The following is a 17,763-nucleotide window of genomic DNA, read 5'->3' as shown; positions in this document are numbered from 1 at the left end:
GGCGGTCCCGGGCGGTCCGGGGCGGTCCGGGGCGGTCTCGGGCGGTCCCAGGCGGTCCCGGGCGGTCCCGGGCGGTCCGAGGCGGTCCCGGGCGGTCCGGGGCGGTCCCGGGCGGTCCCGGGCGGTCCCGGGCGATCCCGGGCGGTCCCGGGCGGTCCCGGGCGGTTGCGGGCGGTCCCGGGCGGCCCTGGGCGGTCCGGGGCGGTCCCCGGGCGGTCCTGGGCGGTCCCGGGCGGTCCGGGCGGTCCCGGGCGGTCCCGGGCGGTCCCGGGCGGCCGGGGTGGTCCGGGGCGGTACCGGGCGGTCCCGGGCGGTCCGGGGCGGTCCCGGGCGGTCCCGGGTGGTCCCGGGCGGTCTGGGGTGGTCCCGGGCGGTCCGGGCGGTCCCGGGCAGTCTGGGGCGGTCCCGGGCGGTCTGGAGCGGTCCCGGGCGGTCCGGGGCGGTGCTGGGCAGTCCCGGCCGGTCCCGGGCGATCCCGGGCGGTCCCGGGCGGTCCCAGGCGGTCCCGGGCGGTCCCGGGCGGTCCCGGGCGGTCCCGGAGGTCCGGGGCGGTCCCGGTTGGTCCGGGGCGGTCCCGGGCGGTCCGGGCGGTCCCGGGCGGTCCCGGGCGGTCCGGGCGATCCCGGGCGGTCCCGGGCGGTCCTGGGCGGTCACGGGCGGTCCCGGGCGGTCCTGGGCGGTCCGGGGCGGTCCCGCGCAGTCCCGGACGGTCCCGGGTGATCCCGGTCGGTCCCGGGCGGTCCCGGGCGGTCTGGGGTGGTCCCGGGTGGTCCGGGGCGGTCCCGGGCAGTCTGGGGCGGTCCGGGCGGTCTGGGGCGGTCCCGGGCGGTCTGGGGCGGTCCTGGGCGGTCCCGGGCGGTCCCGGGCGATCCCGGGCGGTCCCGGGCGGTCCCAGGCGGTCCCGGGCGGTCCCGGGCGGTCCCGGGCGGTTCCGGGAGGTCCGGGGCGGTCCCGGGCGGTCCGGGGTGGTCCCGGGCGGTCCGGGGCGGTCCCGGGCGGTCCGGGGCGGTCCCGGGCGGTCCCGGGCAGTCCCGGGCGGTCCCGGGCGGTCCCGGGCGGTCCGAGGCGGTCCCGGGCGGTCCGGGGCGGTCCGGGGCGGTCTCGGGCGGTCCCAGGCGGTCCCGGGCGGTCCCGGGCGGTCCGAGGCGGTCCCGGGCGGTCCGGGGCGGTCCCGGGCGGTCCCGGGCGGTCCCGGGCGATCCCGGGCGGTCCTGGGCGGTCCCGGGCGGTCGCGGGCGGTCCCGGGCGGCCCTGGGCGGTCCGGGGCGGTCCCGGGCGGTCCCGGGCGGTCCCGGGCGGTCCCGGGCGGTCCCGGGCGGTCCCGGGCGGTCCTGGGCGGTCCCGGGCGGTCGGGGTGGTCCGAGGCGGTACCGGGCGGTCCCGGGCGGTCCGGGGCGGTCCCGGGCGGTCCCGGGCGGTCCCGGGCGGTATGGGGTGGTCCCGGGCTGTCCGGGGCGGTCCCGGGCAGTCTGGGGCGGTCCCGGGCGGTCTGGGGCGGTCCCGGGCGGTCCGGGGCGGTCCTGGGCGGTCCCGGGCGGTCCCGGGCGATCCCGGGCGGTCCCGGGCGGTCCCAGGCGGTCCCGGGCGGTCCCGGGCGGTCCCGGGCGGTCCCGGGAGGTCCGGGGCGGTCCCGGGTGGTCCGGGGCGGTCCCGGGCGGTCCGGGCGGACCCGGGCGGTCCCGGGCGGTCCCGGGCGATCCCGGGCGGTCCCGGGCGGTCATGGGCGGTCGCGGGCGGTCCCGGGCGGTTCTTGGCGGTCCGGGGCGGTCCCGCGCAGTCCCGGTCGGTCACGGGTGATCCCGGGCGGTCCCGGGCGGTCCCCAGCGGTCCCAGGCAGTCCTGGGCGGTCCCGGGCGGTCCGGGGCGGTCCGGGGCGGTACCGGGCGGTCCCGGGCGGTCCGGGGCGGTCCCGGGCGGTCCCGGGCGGTCCGGGCGGTCCGGGGCGGTCCCGGGCGGTCCGGGGCGGTCCCGGGCAGTCTGGGGCGGTCTTGGGCGGTCCAGGGCGGTCCCGGGCGGTCCGGGGCGGTCCCGGGCGGTCCGGGGTGGTCCCGGGCGGTCCGGGGCGGTCCCGGGCGTTCCGGGGCGGTCCCGGGCGGTCCCGGGCGGTCCCGGGCGGTCCCGGGCGGTCCCGGGCGGTCCTGGGCAGTCCCGGGCGGTCCGAGGTGGTCCCGGGCGGTCCGGGGCGGTCCGGGGCGGTCTCTGGCGGTCCCGGGCGGTCCCGGGCGGTCTCGGGTGGTCCGAGGCGGTCCCGGGCGGTCCGGGGCGGTCCCGGGCGGTCCCGGGCGGTCCCGGGCGATCCCGGGCGGTCCCGGGCGGTCCCGGGCGGTCCCGGGATGTCCGGGGCGGTCCCGGGCGGTCCAGGGCGGTCCCGGGCAGTCTGGGGCGGTCCCGGGCGGTCCGGGGCGGTCCCAGGCGGTCCGGGGCGGTCCCGGGCGGTCCGGGATGGTCCCGGGCGGTCCGGGGCGGTCCCGGGCGGTCCGGGGCAGTCCCGGGCGGTCCCGTGTGATCCCGTGTGATCCCGGGCGGTCCCAGACGGTCCAGACGGTCCCGGGTGGTCCCGGGCGGTCCCGGGCGGTCCCAGGCGGTCCCGGGCGTTCCAGGGCGGTCCCTGGCGGTCCAGGGCGGTCCCGGGCGGTCCCGGGCGGTCCCGGGCGGTCCCGGGCGGTCCGAGGCGGTCCCGGGCGGTCCCGGGTGGTCCGGGGCGGTCCCGGGCGGTCTGGGGCGGTCCCGGGCGGTCCCGGGCGGTCCGGGGCGGTCCCGGGCGGTCCCAGGCGGTCCCGGGATGTCCGGGGCGGTCCCGGGCGGTCCGGGGCGGTCCCGGGCAGTCTGGGGGGTCCCGGGCGGTCCGGGGCGGTCCTGGGCGGTCCGGGGCGGTCCCGGGCGGTCCGGGGTGGTCCCGGGCGGTCCGGGGCGGTCCCGGGCGGTCTGGGGCCATCCCGGGCGGTCCCGTGTGATCCCGGGCGGTCCCAGACGGTCCAGACGGTCCCGGGTGGTCCCGGGCGGTCCCGGGCGGTCCCGGGCGGTCCCAGGCGGTCCCGGGCGTTCCAGGGCGGTCCCTGGCGGTCCCGAGCGGTCCCGGGCGGTCCCGGGCAGTCCCGGGCGGTCCGAGGCGGTCCCGGGCGGTCCCGGGTGGTCCGGGGCGGTCCCGGGCATTCCGGGGCGGTCCAGGGCGGTCCCGGGCGGTCCCGTGCGGTCCCAGGCGGTCCCGGGCGGTCCCAGGTGGTCCCGGGCGGTCCCGGGCGGTTCCGGGCGGTCCTGGGCGGTCCCGGGCGGTCCGGGGCGGTCCCGGGCGGTCCCGGGCGGTCCCCGGGCAGTCCCGGGCGTTTCCTGGGCGGTCCCAGGCGGTCCGAGGGGGTCCCGGGCGGTCCGGGGCGGTCCCGGGCGGTCCCCGGCGGTCCCGGGCGGTCCCGGCGGTCCCGGGCGGTCCCGGGCGGTCCCGGGTGGTCCCAGGCGGTCCCGGGCGGTCCCGGGCGGTCTGGGCGGTCCCGGGCGGTCCTGGGCGGTCCGGGGCAGTCCCGGCCGTCCTGGGCGGTCACGGGCGGTCCCGGGCGGTCCCGGGCGGTCCCGGGCGGTCCTGGGCGGTCCCGGGCGGTCCCGGACGGTCTCGGGCGGTCCTGGGCGGTCCGGGGCGGTCCGGGCGGTCCCGGGCGGTCCCGAGCGGTCCCGGGCGGTCCCGGGCGGTCCCGGGCAGTCCCGGGCGGTCACGGGCGGTCCGGGGCGGTCCGGAGCGGTCCTGGGCGGTCCCGGGCGGTCCGGGCCGGTCCTGGGCGGTCCCGGGTGGTCCCGGGCGATCCCGGGCGGTCCCGGGCGGTCCCGGGCAGTCCCGGGCGGTCCCGGGCGGTCCCGGGAGGTCGGGGCGGTCCCGGGCGGTCCGGGGCGGTCCCGGGCGGTCCGGGGCGGTCCCGGGCAGTCCCGGGCGGTCCGGGCGATCCCGGGCGGTCCCAGGCGGTCCTGGGCGGTCGCGGGCGGTCCCGGGCGGTCCCGGGCGGTCCGGGGCGGTCCCGCGCTGTCCCGGGTGGTCCCGGGCGGTCCCGGGCCGTCCCGGGCGGTCCCGGTGGTCCCAGGCAATCCTGGGCGGTCCCGGGCGGTTTGGGCGGTCCGGGGCGGTACCGGGCGGTCCCGGGCGGTCCGGGGCGGTCCCGGGCGGTCCCGGGCGGTCCTGTGCGGTCTGGGGCAGTCCCAGGGCGGTCCGGGGCGGTCCCGGCAGTCTGGGGCGGTCCCGGGCGGTCCGGGGCTGTCTCGGGCGGTCCGGGGCGGCCCGGGCGGTCCGGTGGTCCCGGGCGGTCCGGTGCGGTCCCGGGCGGTCCGGGGCGGTCCCGGGCGGTTCTGGGCGGTCCCGGGCGGTCCCGGGCGTTCCTGGGCGGTCCCGGGTGGTCCGAGGCGGTCCCGGGCGGTCCGGGGCGGTCCGGGGCGGTCCTGGGCGGTCCCGGGCGGTCCCGGGCAGTCCCGGGCGGTCGAGGCGGTCCCGGGCGGTCCGGGGCGGTCCCGGGTGGTCCTGGGCGGTCCCGGGCAATCCCGGGCGGTCCCGGGCGGTCCCGGGCGGTCGCGGGCGGTCCCGGGCGGTCCCGGGCGGTCCGGGGCGGTCCCGGGCGGTCCCGGGCGGTCCTGGGCGGTCCCGGGCGGTCCCGGGCGGTCCTTGGCGTTCCCGAGCGGTCCGGGGTGGTCCGGGGCGGTACCGGGCAGTCCCGGGTGGTCCGGGGCGGTCCCGGGCGGTCCCGGGCGGTCCCGGGCGGTCCGGGGTGGTCCCGGGCGGTCCGGGGCGGTCCCGGGCAGTCTGCGGCGGTCCCAGGCGGTCCGGGGTGGTCCCAGGTGGTCCGGGGCGGTCCCGGGCGGTCCCGGGCGGTCTGGTGCGGTCCCGGGCGGTCCCCGGCGGTCTGGGGCGGTCCCGGGCCGTCCCGGGCGGTCCCGGGCGGTCCCGGGTGGTTCCGGGCGGTCCCGGGCGGTCCTGGGCGGTCCCGGGCGGTCTCGGGCAGTCCGGGGCGGTCCCGGGCGGTCCGGGGCGGTCCCGGGCAGTCTGGGGCAGTCCTGGGCGGTCCGGGGCGGTCCTGGGCGGTCTGGGGCGGTCCCGGGCGGTCCGGGGTGGTCCCGGGCGGTCCGGGGCGGTCCCGGGCGGTCCGGGGTGGTCCCGGGCGGTCCCGTGTGATCCCGGGCGGTCCCAGACGGTCCAGACGGTCCCGGGTGGTCCCGGGCGGTCTCGGGCGATCCCGGGCGGTCCCAGGCGGTCCCGGGCGTTCCAGGGCGGTCCCTGGCAGTCCAGGGCGGTCCCGGGCGGTCCCGGGCGGTCCCGGGCAGTCCCGGGCGGTCCGAGGTGGTCACAGGCGGTCCCGGGTGGTCCGGGGCGGTCCCGGGCGGTCCGGGGCGGTCCAGGGCGGTCCCGGGCGGTCCCGCGCGGTCCCGGGCGGTCCCGGGCGGTCCCGGGCGGTCCGGGGCGGTCCCAGGCGGTCCCAGGCGGTCCCGGGCGATCCCGGGCGGTCCCGGGCGGTCCCAGGCGGTCCCGGGCGGTCCGGGGCGGTCCCAGGCGGTCCCGGGAGGTCCGGGGCAGTTTAATAAGCCGAAGTTTCTGAACTAAGCCTATTTAATAAGGCTATTTAATAAGTCTAAGTTGCTGAAATAAGCCTATTTAATAAACCTAAGTTGCTAAAATAAGCCTATTTAATGAGGCTATTTAATAAGTCCATTTAATAAGCCTATTTAATAAGCCTATTTAATAAGCCTATTTAATAAGCCTATTTAATAAGTCTATTTAATAAGTCTATTTAATAAGCCTATTTAAAGAGTATTCAATGAGCCTATTTATTAAGCCTATTTATTGAGCCTATTTAATAAGCCTATTTATTAAGCCTATTTAATAAGCCTATTTAATAAGCCTATTTAATACACATATTTAATAAGCCTATTTATTAAGCCGATTTAATGAGCCTATTTAATAAGCCTATTTATTGAGCCTATTTAATAAGTTTATTTAATAAGCCTGTTTAATAAGCCTATTTATAAAGTATTTAATGAGCCTATTTAAGAAGCCTAAGTTGCTGAATAAGCCTATTTAATAAGCCTACGTTGCTGAAATACGTATATTTAATAAGCCTATTTAATAAGCCTAAGTTGCTGAATAAGCCTATTTTTATTAAGCCTAAGTTGCTGAAATAAGCCTATTTAATAAGCCCAAGTTGCTGAAATAAGCCTATTTAATAAGGCTATTTAATAAGCCTAAGTTGCTGAAATAAGCCTATTTAATAAGCGTAAGTTGCTGAAATAAGGCTATTTAATAAGTCTAAGTTGCTGAAATAAGCCTATTTAATAAGCCTAAGTTGCTGAAATAAGCCTATTTAATAAGCCTAAGTTGCTGAAAAAAGCCTATTTAGCAGGCCTATCTAATAAGTCTAAGTTGCAGAAATAAGCATATTTCATAAGCCTATTTAATGAGCCTAAGTTGCTGAAATGTCTATTTAACTAGTCGATTTAATAAGTCTAAGTTGCTAAAATAAGGCTATTTAATAAGGCTATTTAATAAACCTAAGTTGCTGAAATAAGCCTATTTAATGAGGCTATTTAATGAGCCTAAGTTGCTGAAATAAGCCTATTTAATAAGCCTAAGTTTCTGAACTAAGCCTATTTAAAAAGGTCTATTTAATAAGTCTAAGTTGCTGAAATAAACCTATTTAAAAATGCTATTTAATACGCTTAAGTTGCTGAAATAAACCTGATTAATAAGGCTATTTAATAAGCATAAGTTGCTGAAATAAGCCTATTTAATAAGACTACGTTGCTGAACTAAGCCTATATAAAAAAGTCTATTTAATAAGTCTAAGTTGCTGAAATAAACCTATTTAAAAATGCTATTTAATAAGCCTAAATTGCTGAAATAAACCTGTTTAATAAGGCTATTTAATAAGCATAAGTTGCTGAAATAAGCCTATTTAATAAGCCTAAGCTGCTGAAATAAGCATATTTAATAAGGCTATTTAATAAGTCTAAGTTGCTGAAATAAACCTATTTAATAAGCCTAAGTTGCTAAAATAAGCCTATTTAATGAGGCTATTTAATAAGTCTATTTAATAAGCCTATTTAATAAGCCTATTTAATAAGCCTATTTAATAAGCCTAAGTTGCTGAATATGCCTATTTAATAAGCCTAAGTTGCTGAAATAAGCCAATTTAATAAATCTAAGTTGCTGAAATAAGGCTATTTAATAAGCCTAAGTTGCTGAAATAAGCCTATTTAATAAGCCTAAGTTGCTGAAATAAGGCTATTTAATAAGTCTAAGTTGCTGAAATAAGCCTATTTAATAAGCCTATGTTGCTGAAATAAGTATATTTAATGAGCATAAGTTGCTGAAATAAACCTATTGAATAAGTCTAAGTTGCTGAAATAAGGCTATTTAATAAGTCTATGTTGCTGAAATGAGCCTATTTAATCAGCGTAAGTTGCTGAAATAAGCCTATTTAATAAGCCCAAGTTGCTGAAATAAGCCTATTTAATAAGGCTATTTAATAAGCCTAAGTTGCTGAAATAAGCCTATTTAATAAGTGTAATTTGCTGAAATAAGGCTACTTAATAAGTCTAAGTTGCTGAAATAAGCCTATTTAATAAGCCTAAGTTGCTGAAATAAGCCTATTTAATAAGCCTAAGTTGCTGAAAAAAGCCTATTTAATAGGCCTATCTAATAAGTCTAAGTTGCAGAAATAAGCATATTTCATAACCCTATTTAATGATCCTAAGTTGCTGAAATGTCTATTTAATAAGTCGATTTAATAAGTCTAAGTTGCTAAAATAAGCCTATTTAATAAGGCTATTTAATAAGCCTAAGTTGCTGAAATAAGCCTATTTAATGAGGCTATTTAATGAGCCTAAGTTGCTGAAATAAGCCTATTTAATAAGCCTAAGTTTCTGAACTAAGCCTATTTGAAAAGGTCTATTTAATAAGTTTAAGTTGCTGAAATAAACCTATTTAAAAATGCTATTTAATACGCCTAAGTTGCTGAAATAAACCTGATTAATAAGGCTATTTAATAAGCATAAGTTGCTGAAATAAGCCTATTTAATAAGCCTACGTTGCTGAACTAAGCCTATATAAAAAGGTCTATTTAATAAGTCTAAGTTGCTGAAATAAACCTATTTAAAAATGCTATTTAATAAGACTAAATTGCTGAAATAAACCTGTTTAATAAGGCTATTTAATAAGCATAAGTTGCTGAAATAAGCCTATTTAATAAGCCTAAGTTGCTGAAATAAGCCTATTTAATAAGGCTATTTAATGAGTCTAAGTTGCTGAAATAAACCTATTTAATAAGCCTAAGTTGCTAAAATAAGCCTATTTAATGAGGCTATTTAATCAGTCTATTTAATAAGCCTATTTAATACGCCTATTTAATAAGCCTATTTAATAAGCCTATTTAATAAGCCTAAGTTGCTGAATAAGCCTATTTAATAAGCCTAAGTTGCTGAAATAAGCCTATTTAATAAGTCTAAGTTGCTGAAATAAGGCTATTTAATAAGCCTAAGTTGCTGAAATAAGCCTAGTTAATAAGCCTAAGTTGCTGAAATAAGGCTATTTAATAAGTCTAAGTTGCTGAAATAAGCCTATTTAATAAGCCTATGTTGCTGAAATAAGTATATTTAATGAGCATAAGTTGCCGAAATAAACCTATTTAATAAGTCTAAGTTGCTGAAATAAGGCTATTTAATAAGTCTAAGTTGCTGAAATGAGCCTATTTAATCAGCGTAAGTTGCTGAAATAAGCCTATTTAATAAGCCCAAGTTGCTGAAATACGCCTATTTAATAGGCCTATTTAATAAGCCTAAGTTGCTGAATAAGCCTATTTAATAAGCCTAAGTTGCTGAAATAAGCCTATTTAATAAGCGTAATTTGCTGAAATAAGGCTATTTAATAAGTCTAAGTTGCTGAAATAAGCCTATTTAATAAGCCTAAGTTGCTGAAATAAGCCTATTTAATAAACCTAAGTTGCTGAAATAAGCCTATTTAATAGGCCTATCTAATAAGTCTAAGTTGCAGAAATATACATATTTCATAAGCCTATTTAATGAGCCTAAGTTACTGAAATGTCTCTTTAATAAGTCGATTTAATAGGTCTAAGTTGCTAAAATAAGCCTATTTAATAAGGCTATTTAATAAGCCTAAGTTGCTGAAATAAGCCTATTTAATGAGGCTATTTAATGAGCCTAAGTTGCTGAAATAAGCCTATTTAATAAGCCTAAGTTTCTGAACTAAGGCTATTTAAAAAGGTATATTTAATAAGTCTAAGTTGCTGAAATAAACCTATTTAAAAATGCTATTTAATACGCCTAAGTTGCTGAAATAAACCTGATTAATAAGGCTATTCAATAAGCATAAGTTGCTGAAATAAGCCTATTTAATAGGCCTACGTTGCTGAACTAAGCCTACAAAAAACGGTCTATTTAATAAGTCTAAGTTGCTGAAATAAACCTATTTAAAAATGCTATTTAATAAGCCTAAATTGGTGAAATAAACCTGTTTAATAAGGCTATTTAATAAGCATAAGTTGCTGAAATAAGCCTATTTAATAAGCCTAAGTTGCTGAAATAAGCCTATTTAATAAGGCTATTTAATAAGTCTAAGTTGCAGAACTAAACCTATTTAATAATGCTATTTAATACGCCTAAGTTGCTGAAATAAGCATATCTAATAAGCCTAAGTTGCTAAAATAAGCCTATTTAATAGGCCTATCTAATAAGTCTAAGTTGCAGAAATAAGCATATTTCATAAGCCTATTTAATGAGCCTAAGTTGCTGAAATGTCTATTTAATAAGTCGATTTAATAAGTCTAAGTTGCTAAAATAAGCCTATTTAATAAGGCTATTTAATAAGCATAAGTTGCTGAAATAAACCTGTTTAATAAGGCTATTTAATAAGCATAAGTTGCTGAAATAAGCCTATTTAATAAGCCTAAGTTGCTGAAATAAGCCTATTTAATAAGGCTATTTAATAAGTCTAAGTTGCTGAAATAAACCTATTTAAAAAGCCTACTTTGCTCAAATAAGCCTATGTAATGAGGCTATTTAATAAGTCTATTTAATAAGCCTATTTAATACGCCTATTTAATAAGCCTATTTAATAAGCCTATTTAATGAGCCTATTTAATAAGCCTATTTAATAAGCCTATTTATTGAGCCTATTTAATGAGCCTATTTAATAAGCCTATTTAATAAGCCTATTTATTGAGCCTATTTAATAAGTCTATTTAATAAGCCTATTTAATAATCCTATTTAATGAGTATTTAATGAGCCTATTTAATCAGTCTATTTAATAAGCCTATTTAATACGCCTATTTAATAAGTCTAAGTTGCTGAAATAAGCCTATTTAATAAGCCTAAGTTGCTGAAAAGCCTATTTAATAAGCCTAAGTTGCTGAAATAAGCCTTTTTAATAAGGCTATTTAATAAGCCTAAGTTGCTGAATAAGCCTATTTAATAAGTCTAAGTTGCTGAACTAAGGCTATTTAATAAGACTAAGTTGCTGAAATGAGCCTATTTAATACGCCTAAGTTGCTGAAATAAGGCTATTTAATAAGTCTCAGTTGCTGAAATAAACCTATTTAATAAGCCTAAGTTGCTGAAATAAACCTATTTAATAAGCCTAAGTTGCTGAAATAAGCCTATTTAATATGCCTATCTAATAAGTCTAAGTTGCAGAAATAGGCATATTTCATAAGCCTATTTAATGAGCCTAAGTTGCTGAAATCTATATTTAATAAGTCGATTTAATAAGTCTAAGTTGCTAAAATAAGCCTATTTAATAAGGCTATTTAATAAGCCTAAGTTGCTGAAATAAGCCTATTTAATAAGCCTAAGTTTCTGAACTAAGGCTATTTAAAAAGGTCTATTTAATAAGTCTAAGTTGCTGAAATAAACCTATTTAAAAATCCTATTTAATAAGCATAAGTTGCTGAAATAAGCCTATTTAATAAGCCTACGTTGCTGAACTAAGCCTATATAAAACGGTCTATTTAATAAGTCTAAGTTGCTGAAATAAACCTATTTAAAAATGCTATTTAATAAGCCTAAATTGCTGAAATAAACCTGTTTAATAAGGCTATTTAATAAGCATAAGTTGCTGAAATAAGCCTATTTAATAAGCCTAAGTTGCTGAAATAAGCCTATTTAATAAGGCTATTTAATAAGTCTAAGTTGCAGAACTAAACCTATTTAATAATGCTATTTAATACGCCTAAGTTGCTGAAATAAGCATATCTAATAAGCCTAAGTTGATAAAATAAGCCTATTTAATAGGCCTATCTAATAAGTCTAAGTTGCAGAAATAAGCATATTTCATAAGCCTATTTAATGAGCCTAAGTTGCTGAAATGTCTATTTAATAAGTCGATTTAATAAGTCTAAGTTGCTAAAATAAGCCCATTTAATAAGGCTATTTAATAAGTCTAAGTTGCTAAAATAAGCCTATTTAATAAGGCTATTTAATAAGCCTAAGTTGCTGAAATAAGCCTATTTAATTAGGCTATTTAATGAGCCTAAGTTGCTGAAATAAGCCTATTTAATAAGCCTAAGTTTCTGAACTAAGCCTATTTAAAAAGGTCTATTTAATAAGTCTAAGTTGCTGAAATAAACTTATTTAAAAAATGCTATTTAATACGCCTAAGTTGCTGAAATAAACCTGATTAATAAGGCTATTTAATAAGCAAAAGTTGCTGAAATAAGCCTATTTAATAAGCCTACGTTGCTGAACTAAGCCTATATAAAACGGTCTATTTAATAAGTCTAAGTTTCTGAAATAAACCTATTTAAAAATGCTATTTAATAAGCCTAAATTGCTGAAATAAACCTGTTTAATAAGGCTATTTAATAAGCATAAGTTGCTGAAATAAGCCTATTTAATAAGCCTAAGTTGCTGAAATAAGCCTATTTAATAAGGCTATTTAATAAGTCTAAGTTGCTGAAATAAACCTATTTAATAAGCCTAAGTTGCTAAAATAAGCCTATTTAATGAGGCTATTTAATAAGTCTATTTAATAAGCCTATTTAATACGCCTATTTAATAAGCCTATTTAATAAGCCTATTTAATAAGCCTAAGTTGCTGAATAAGCCTGTTTAATAAGCCTAAGTTGCTGAAATAAGCCTATTTAATAAGTCTAAGTTGCTGAAATAAGGCTATTTAATAAGCCAAAGTTGCTGAAATAAGCCTATTTAATAAGCCTAAGTTGCTGAAATAAGGCTATTTAATAAGTCTAAGTTGCTGAAATAAGCCTATTTAATAAGCCTATGTTGCTGAAATAAGTATATTTAATGAGCATAAGTTGCTGAAATAAACCTATTTAATAAGTCTAAGTTGCTGAAATAAGGCTATTTAATAAGTCTAAGTTGCTGAAATGAGCCTATTTAATCAGCGTAAGTTGCTGAAATAAGCCTATTTAATAAGCCCAAGTTGCTGAAATAAGCCTATTTAATAGGCCTATTTAATAAGCCTAAGTTGCTGAATAAGCCTATTTAATAAGCCTAAGTTGCTGAAATAAGCCTATTTAATAAGCGTAATTTGCTGAAATAAGGCTATTTAATAAGTCCAAGTTGCTGAAATAAGCATATTTAATAAGCCTAAGTTGCTGAAATAAGCCTATTTAATAAGCCTAAGTTGCTGAAATAAGCCTATTTAATAGGCCTATCTAATAAGTCTAAGTTGCAGAAATAAGCATATTTCATAAGCCTATTTAATGAGCCTAAGTTGCTGAAATGTCTATTTAATAAGTCGATTTAATAAGTCTAAGTTGCTAAAATAAGCCTATTTAATAAGGCTATTTAATAAGCCTAAGTTGCTGAAATAAGCCTATTTAATGAGGCTATTTAATGAGCCTAAGTTGCTGAAATAAGCCTATTTAATAAGCCTAAGTTTCTGAACTAAGGCTATGTAAAAAGGTCTATTTAATAAGTCTAAGTTGCTGAAATAAACCTATTTAAAAATGCTATTTAATACGCCTAAGTTGCTGAAATAAACCTGATTAATAAGGCTATTTAATAAGCATAAGTTGCTGAAATAAGCCTATTTAATAAGCCTACGTTGCTGAACTAAGCCTATATAAAACGGTCTATTTAATAAGTCTAAGTTGCTGAAATAAACCTATTTAAAAATGCTATTTAATAAGCCTAAATTGCTGAAATAAACCTGTTTAATAAGGCTATTTAATAAGCATAAGTTGCTGAAATAAGCCTATTTAATAAGCCTAAGTTGCTGAAATAAGCCTATTTAATAAGGCTATTTAATAAGTCTAAGTTGCTGAAATAAACCTATTTAATAAGCCTAAGTTGCTAAAATAAGCCTATTTAATAAGGCTATTTAATAAGTCTATTTAATAAGCCTATTTAATACGCCTATTTAATAAGCCTATTTAATAAGCCTATTTAATAAGCCTAAGTTGCTGAATAAGCCTATTTAATAAGCCTAAGTTGCTGAAATAAGCCTATTTAATAAGTCTAAGTTGCTGAAATAAGGCTATTTAATAAGCCTAAGTTGCTGAAATAAGCCTATTTAATAAGCCTAAGTTGCTGAAATAAGGCTATTTAATAAGTCTAAGTTGCTGAAATAAGCCTATTTAATAAGCCTATGTTGCTGAAATAAGTATATTTAATGAGCATAAGTTGCTGAAATAAACCTATTTAATAAGTCTAAGTTGCTGAAATAAGGCTATTTAATAAGTCTAAGTTGCTGAAATGAGCCTATTTAATCAGCGTAAGTTGCTGAAATAAGCCTATTTAATAAGCCCAAGTTGCTGAAATAAGCCTATTTAATAGGCCTATTTAATAAGCCTAAGTTGCTGAATAAGCCTATTTAATAAGCCTAAGTTGCTGAAATAAGCCTATTTAATAAGCGTAATTTGCTGAAATAAGGCTATTTAATAAGTCTAAGTTGCTGAAAAAGGCCTATTTAATAAGCCTAAGTTGCTGAAATAAGCCTATTTAATAAGCCTAAGTTGCTGAAATAAGCCTATTTAATAGGCCTATCTAATAAGTCTAAGTTGCAGAAATAAGCATATTTCATAAGCCTATTTAATGAGCCTAAGTTGCTGAAATGTCTATTTAATAAGTCGATTTAATAAGTCTAAGTTGCTAAAATAAGCCTATTTAATAAGGCTATTTAATAAGCCTAAGTTGCTGAAATAAGCCTATTTAATGAGGCTATTTAATGAGCCTAAGTTGCTGAAATAAGCCTATTTAATAAGCCTAAGTTTCTGAACTAAGGCTATGTAAAAAGTTCTATTTAATAAGTCTAAGTTGCTGAAATAAACCTATTTAAAAATGCTATTTAATACGGCTAAGTTGCTGAAATAAACCTGATTAATAAGGCTATTTAATAAGCATAAGTTGCTGAAATAAGCCTATTTAATAAGCCTACGTTGCTGAACTAAGCCTATATAAAACGGTCTATTTAATAAGTCTAAGTTGCTGAAATAAACCTATTTAAAAATGCTATTTAATAAGCCTAAATTGGTGAAATAAACCTGTTTAATAAGGCTATTTAATAAGCATAAGTTGCTGAAATAAGCCTATTTAATAAGCCTAAGTTGCTGAAATAAGCCTATTTAATAAGGCTATTTAATAAGTCTAAGTTGCAGAAATAAACCTATTTAATAATGCTATTTAATACGCCTAAGTTGCTGAAATAAGCATATCTAATAAGCCTAAGTTGCTAAAATAAGCCTATTTAATAGGCCTATCTAATAAGTCTAAGTTGCAGAAATAAGCATATTTCATAAGCCTATTTAATGAGCCTATGTTGCTGAAATGTCTATTTAATAAGTCGATTTAATAAGTCTAAGTTGCTAAAATAAGCCTATTTAATAAGGCTATTTAATAAGCCTAAGTTGCTGAAATAAGCCTATTTAATAAGGCTATTTAATGAGCCTAAATTGCTGAAATAAGCCTATTTAATAAGCCGAAGTTTTTGAACTAAGCCTATTTAAAAAGGTATATTTAATAAGTCTAAGTTGCTGAAATAAACCTATTTAAAAATGCTACTTAATAAGCCTAAGTTGCTGAAATAAACCTGTTTAATAAGGCTATTTAATAAGCATAAGTTGCTGAAATAAGCCTATTTAATAAGCCTAAGTTGCTGAAATAAGCCTATTTAATAAGGCTATTTAATAAGTCTAAGTTGCTGAAATAAACCTATTTAAAAAGCCTACTTTGCTCAAATACGCCTATTTAATGAGGCTATTTAATAAGTCTATTTAATAAGCCTATTTAATACGCCTATTTAATAAGCCTATTTAATAAGCCTATTTAATGAGCCTATTTAATAAGCCTATTTAATAAGCCTATTTATTGAGCCTATTTAATAAGCCTATTTAATAAGCCTATTTAATAAGCCTATTTATTGAGCCTATTTAATAAGTCTATTTAATAAGCCTATTTAATAAGCCTATTTAATACGCCTATTTAATAAGTCTAAGTTGCTGAAATAAACCTATTTAAAAATGCTACTTGATAAGCCTAAGTTGCTGAAATAAACCTGTTTAATAAGGCTATTTAATAAGCATAAGTTGCTGAAATAAGCCTATTTAATAAGCCTAAGTTGCTGAAATAAGCCTATTTAATAAGGCTATTTAATAAGTCTAAGTTGCTGAAATAAACCTATTTAAAAAGCCTACTTTGCTCAAATACGCCTATTTAATGAGGCTATTTAATAAGTCTATTTAATAAGCCTATTTAATACGCCTATTTAATAAGCCTATTTAATAAGCCTATTTAATGAGCCTATTTAATCAGTCTATTTAATAAGCCTATTTAATACGCCTATTTAATAAGTCTAAGTTGCTGAAATAAGCCTATTTAATAAGCCTAAGTTGCTGAAAAGCCTATTTCATAAGTCTACGTTGCTAAAATAAGCCTTTTTAATAAGTCTAAGTTGCTGAAATAAGCCTATTTAATAAGCCTAAGTTGCTGAAATAAGCCTATTTAATAAGGCTATTTAATAAGCCTAAGTTGCTGAATAAGCCTATTTAATAAGTCTAAGTTGCTGAACTAAGGCTATTTAATAAGCCTAAGTTGCTGAAATGAGCCTATTTAATAAGCCTAAGTTGCTGAAATAAGGCTATTTAATAAGTCTCAGTTGCTGAAATAAACCTATTTAATAAGCCTAAGTTGCTGAAATAAGCCTATTTAATATGCCTATCTAATAAGTCTAAGTTGCAGAAATAAGCATATTTCATAAGCCTATTTAATGAGCCTAAGTTGCTGAAATCTATATTTAATAAGTCGATTTAATAAGTCTAAGTTGCTAAAATAAGCCTATTTAATAAGGCTATTTAATAAGCCTAAGTTGCTGAAATAAGCCTATTTAATGAGGCTATTTAATGAGCCTAAGTTGCTGAAATAAGCCTATATAATAAGCCTAAGTTTCTGAACTAAGGCTATTTAAAAAGGTCTATTTAATAAGTCTAAGTTGCTGAAATAAACCTATTTAAAAATGCTATTTAATAAGCCTAAGTTGCTGAAATAAACCTGATTAATAAGGCTATTTAATAAGCATAAGTTGCTGAAATAAGCCTATTTAATAAGCCTACGTTGCTGAACTAAGCCTATATAAAACGGTCTATTTAATAAGTCTAAGTTGCTGAAATAAACCTATTTAAAAATGCTATTTAATAAGCCTAAATTGCTGAAATAAACCTGTTTAATAAGGCTATTTAATAAGCATAAGTTGCTGAAATAAGCGTATTTAATAAGCCTAAGTTGCTGAAATAAGCCTATTTAATAAGGCTATTTAATAAGTCTAAGTTTCAGAAATAAACCTATTTAATAATGCTATTTAATACGCCTAAGTTGCTGAAATAAGCATATCTAATAAGCCTAAGTTGATAAAATAAGCCTATTTAATAGGCCTATCTAATAAGTCTAAGTTGCAGAAATAAGCATATTTCATAAGCCTATTTAATGAGCCTAAGTTGCTGAAATGTCTATTTAATAAGTCGATTTAATAAGTCTAAGTTGCTAAAATAAGCCTATTTAATAAGGCTATTTAATAAGTCTAAGTTGCTAAAATAAGCCTATTTAATAAGGCTATTTAATAAGCCTAAGTTGCTGAAATAAGCCTATTTAATGAGGCTATTTAATGAGCCTAAGTTGCTGAAATAAGCCTATTTAATAAGCCTAAGTTTCTGAACTAAGCCTATTTAAAAAGGTCTATTTAATAAGTCTAAGTTGCTGAAATAAACCTATTTAAAAATGCTATTTAATACGCCTAAGTTGCTGAAATAAACCTGATTAATAAGGCTATTTAATAAGCATAAGTTGCTGAAATAAGCCTATATAATAAGGCTACGTTGCTGAACTAAGCCTATATAAAAAGGTCTATTTAATAAGTCTAAGTTGCTGAAATAAACCTATTTAAAAATGCTATTTAATAAGCCTAAATTGCTGAAATAAACCTGGTTAATAAGGCTATTTAATAAGCATAAGTTGCTGAAATAAGCCTATTTAATAAGCCTAAGTTGCTGAAATAAGCCTATTTAATAAGGCTATTTAATAAGTCTAAGTTGCTGAAATAAACCTATTTAATAAGCCTAAGTTGCTAAAATAAGCCTATTTAATGAGGCGATTTAATAAGTCTATTTAATAAGCCTATTTAATACGCCTATTTAATAAGCCTATTTAATAAGCCTAAGTTGCTGAATAAGCCTATTTAATAAGCCTAAGTTGCTGAAATAAGCCTATTTAATAAGTCTAAGTTGCTGAAATAAGGCTATTTAATAAGCCTAAGTTGCTGAAATAAGCCTATT

The sequence above is a fragment of the Petromyzon marinus genome, unplaced genomic scaffold (genome assembly GCF_048934315.1).
Source record: "Petromyzon marinus isolate PM22_M1 ecotype Great Lakes invasive population unplaced genomic scaffold, UKy_Petmar_22M1.pri1.0 PM_G_Scaffold_58, whole genome shotgun sequence".
NCBI classification, from domain to species: domain Eukaryota; kingdom Metazoa; phylum Chordata; class Hyperoartia; order Petromyzontiformes; family Petromyzontidae; genus Petromyzon; species Petromyzon marinus.
Note: the sequence above shows the minus strand (reverse complement) of the source record.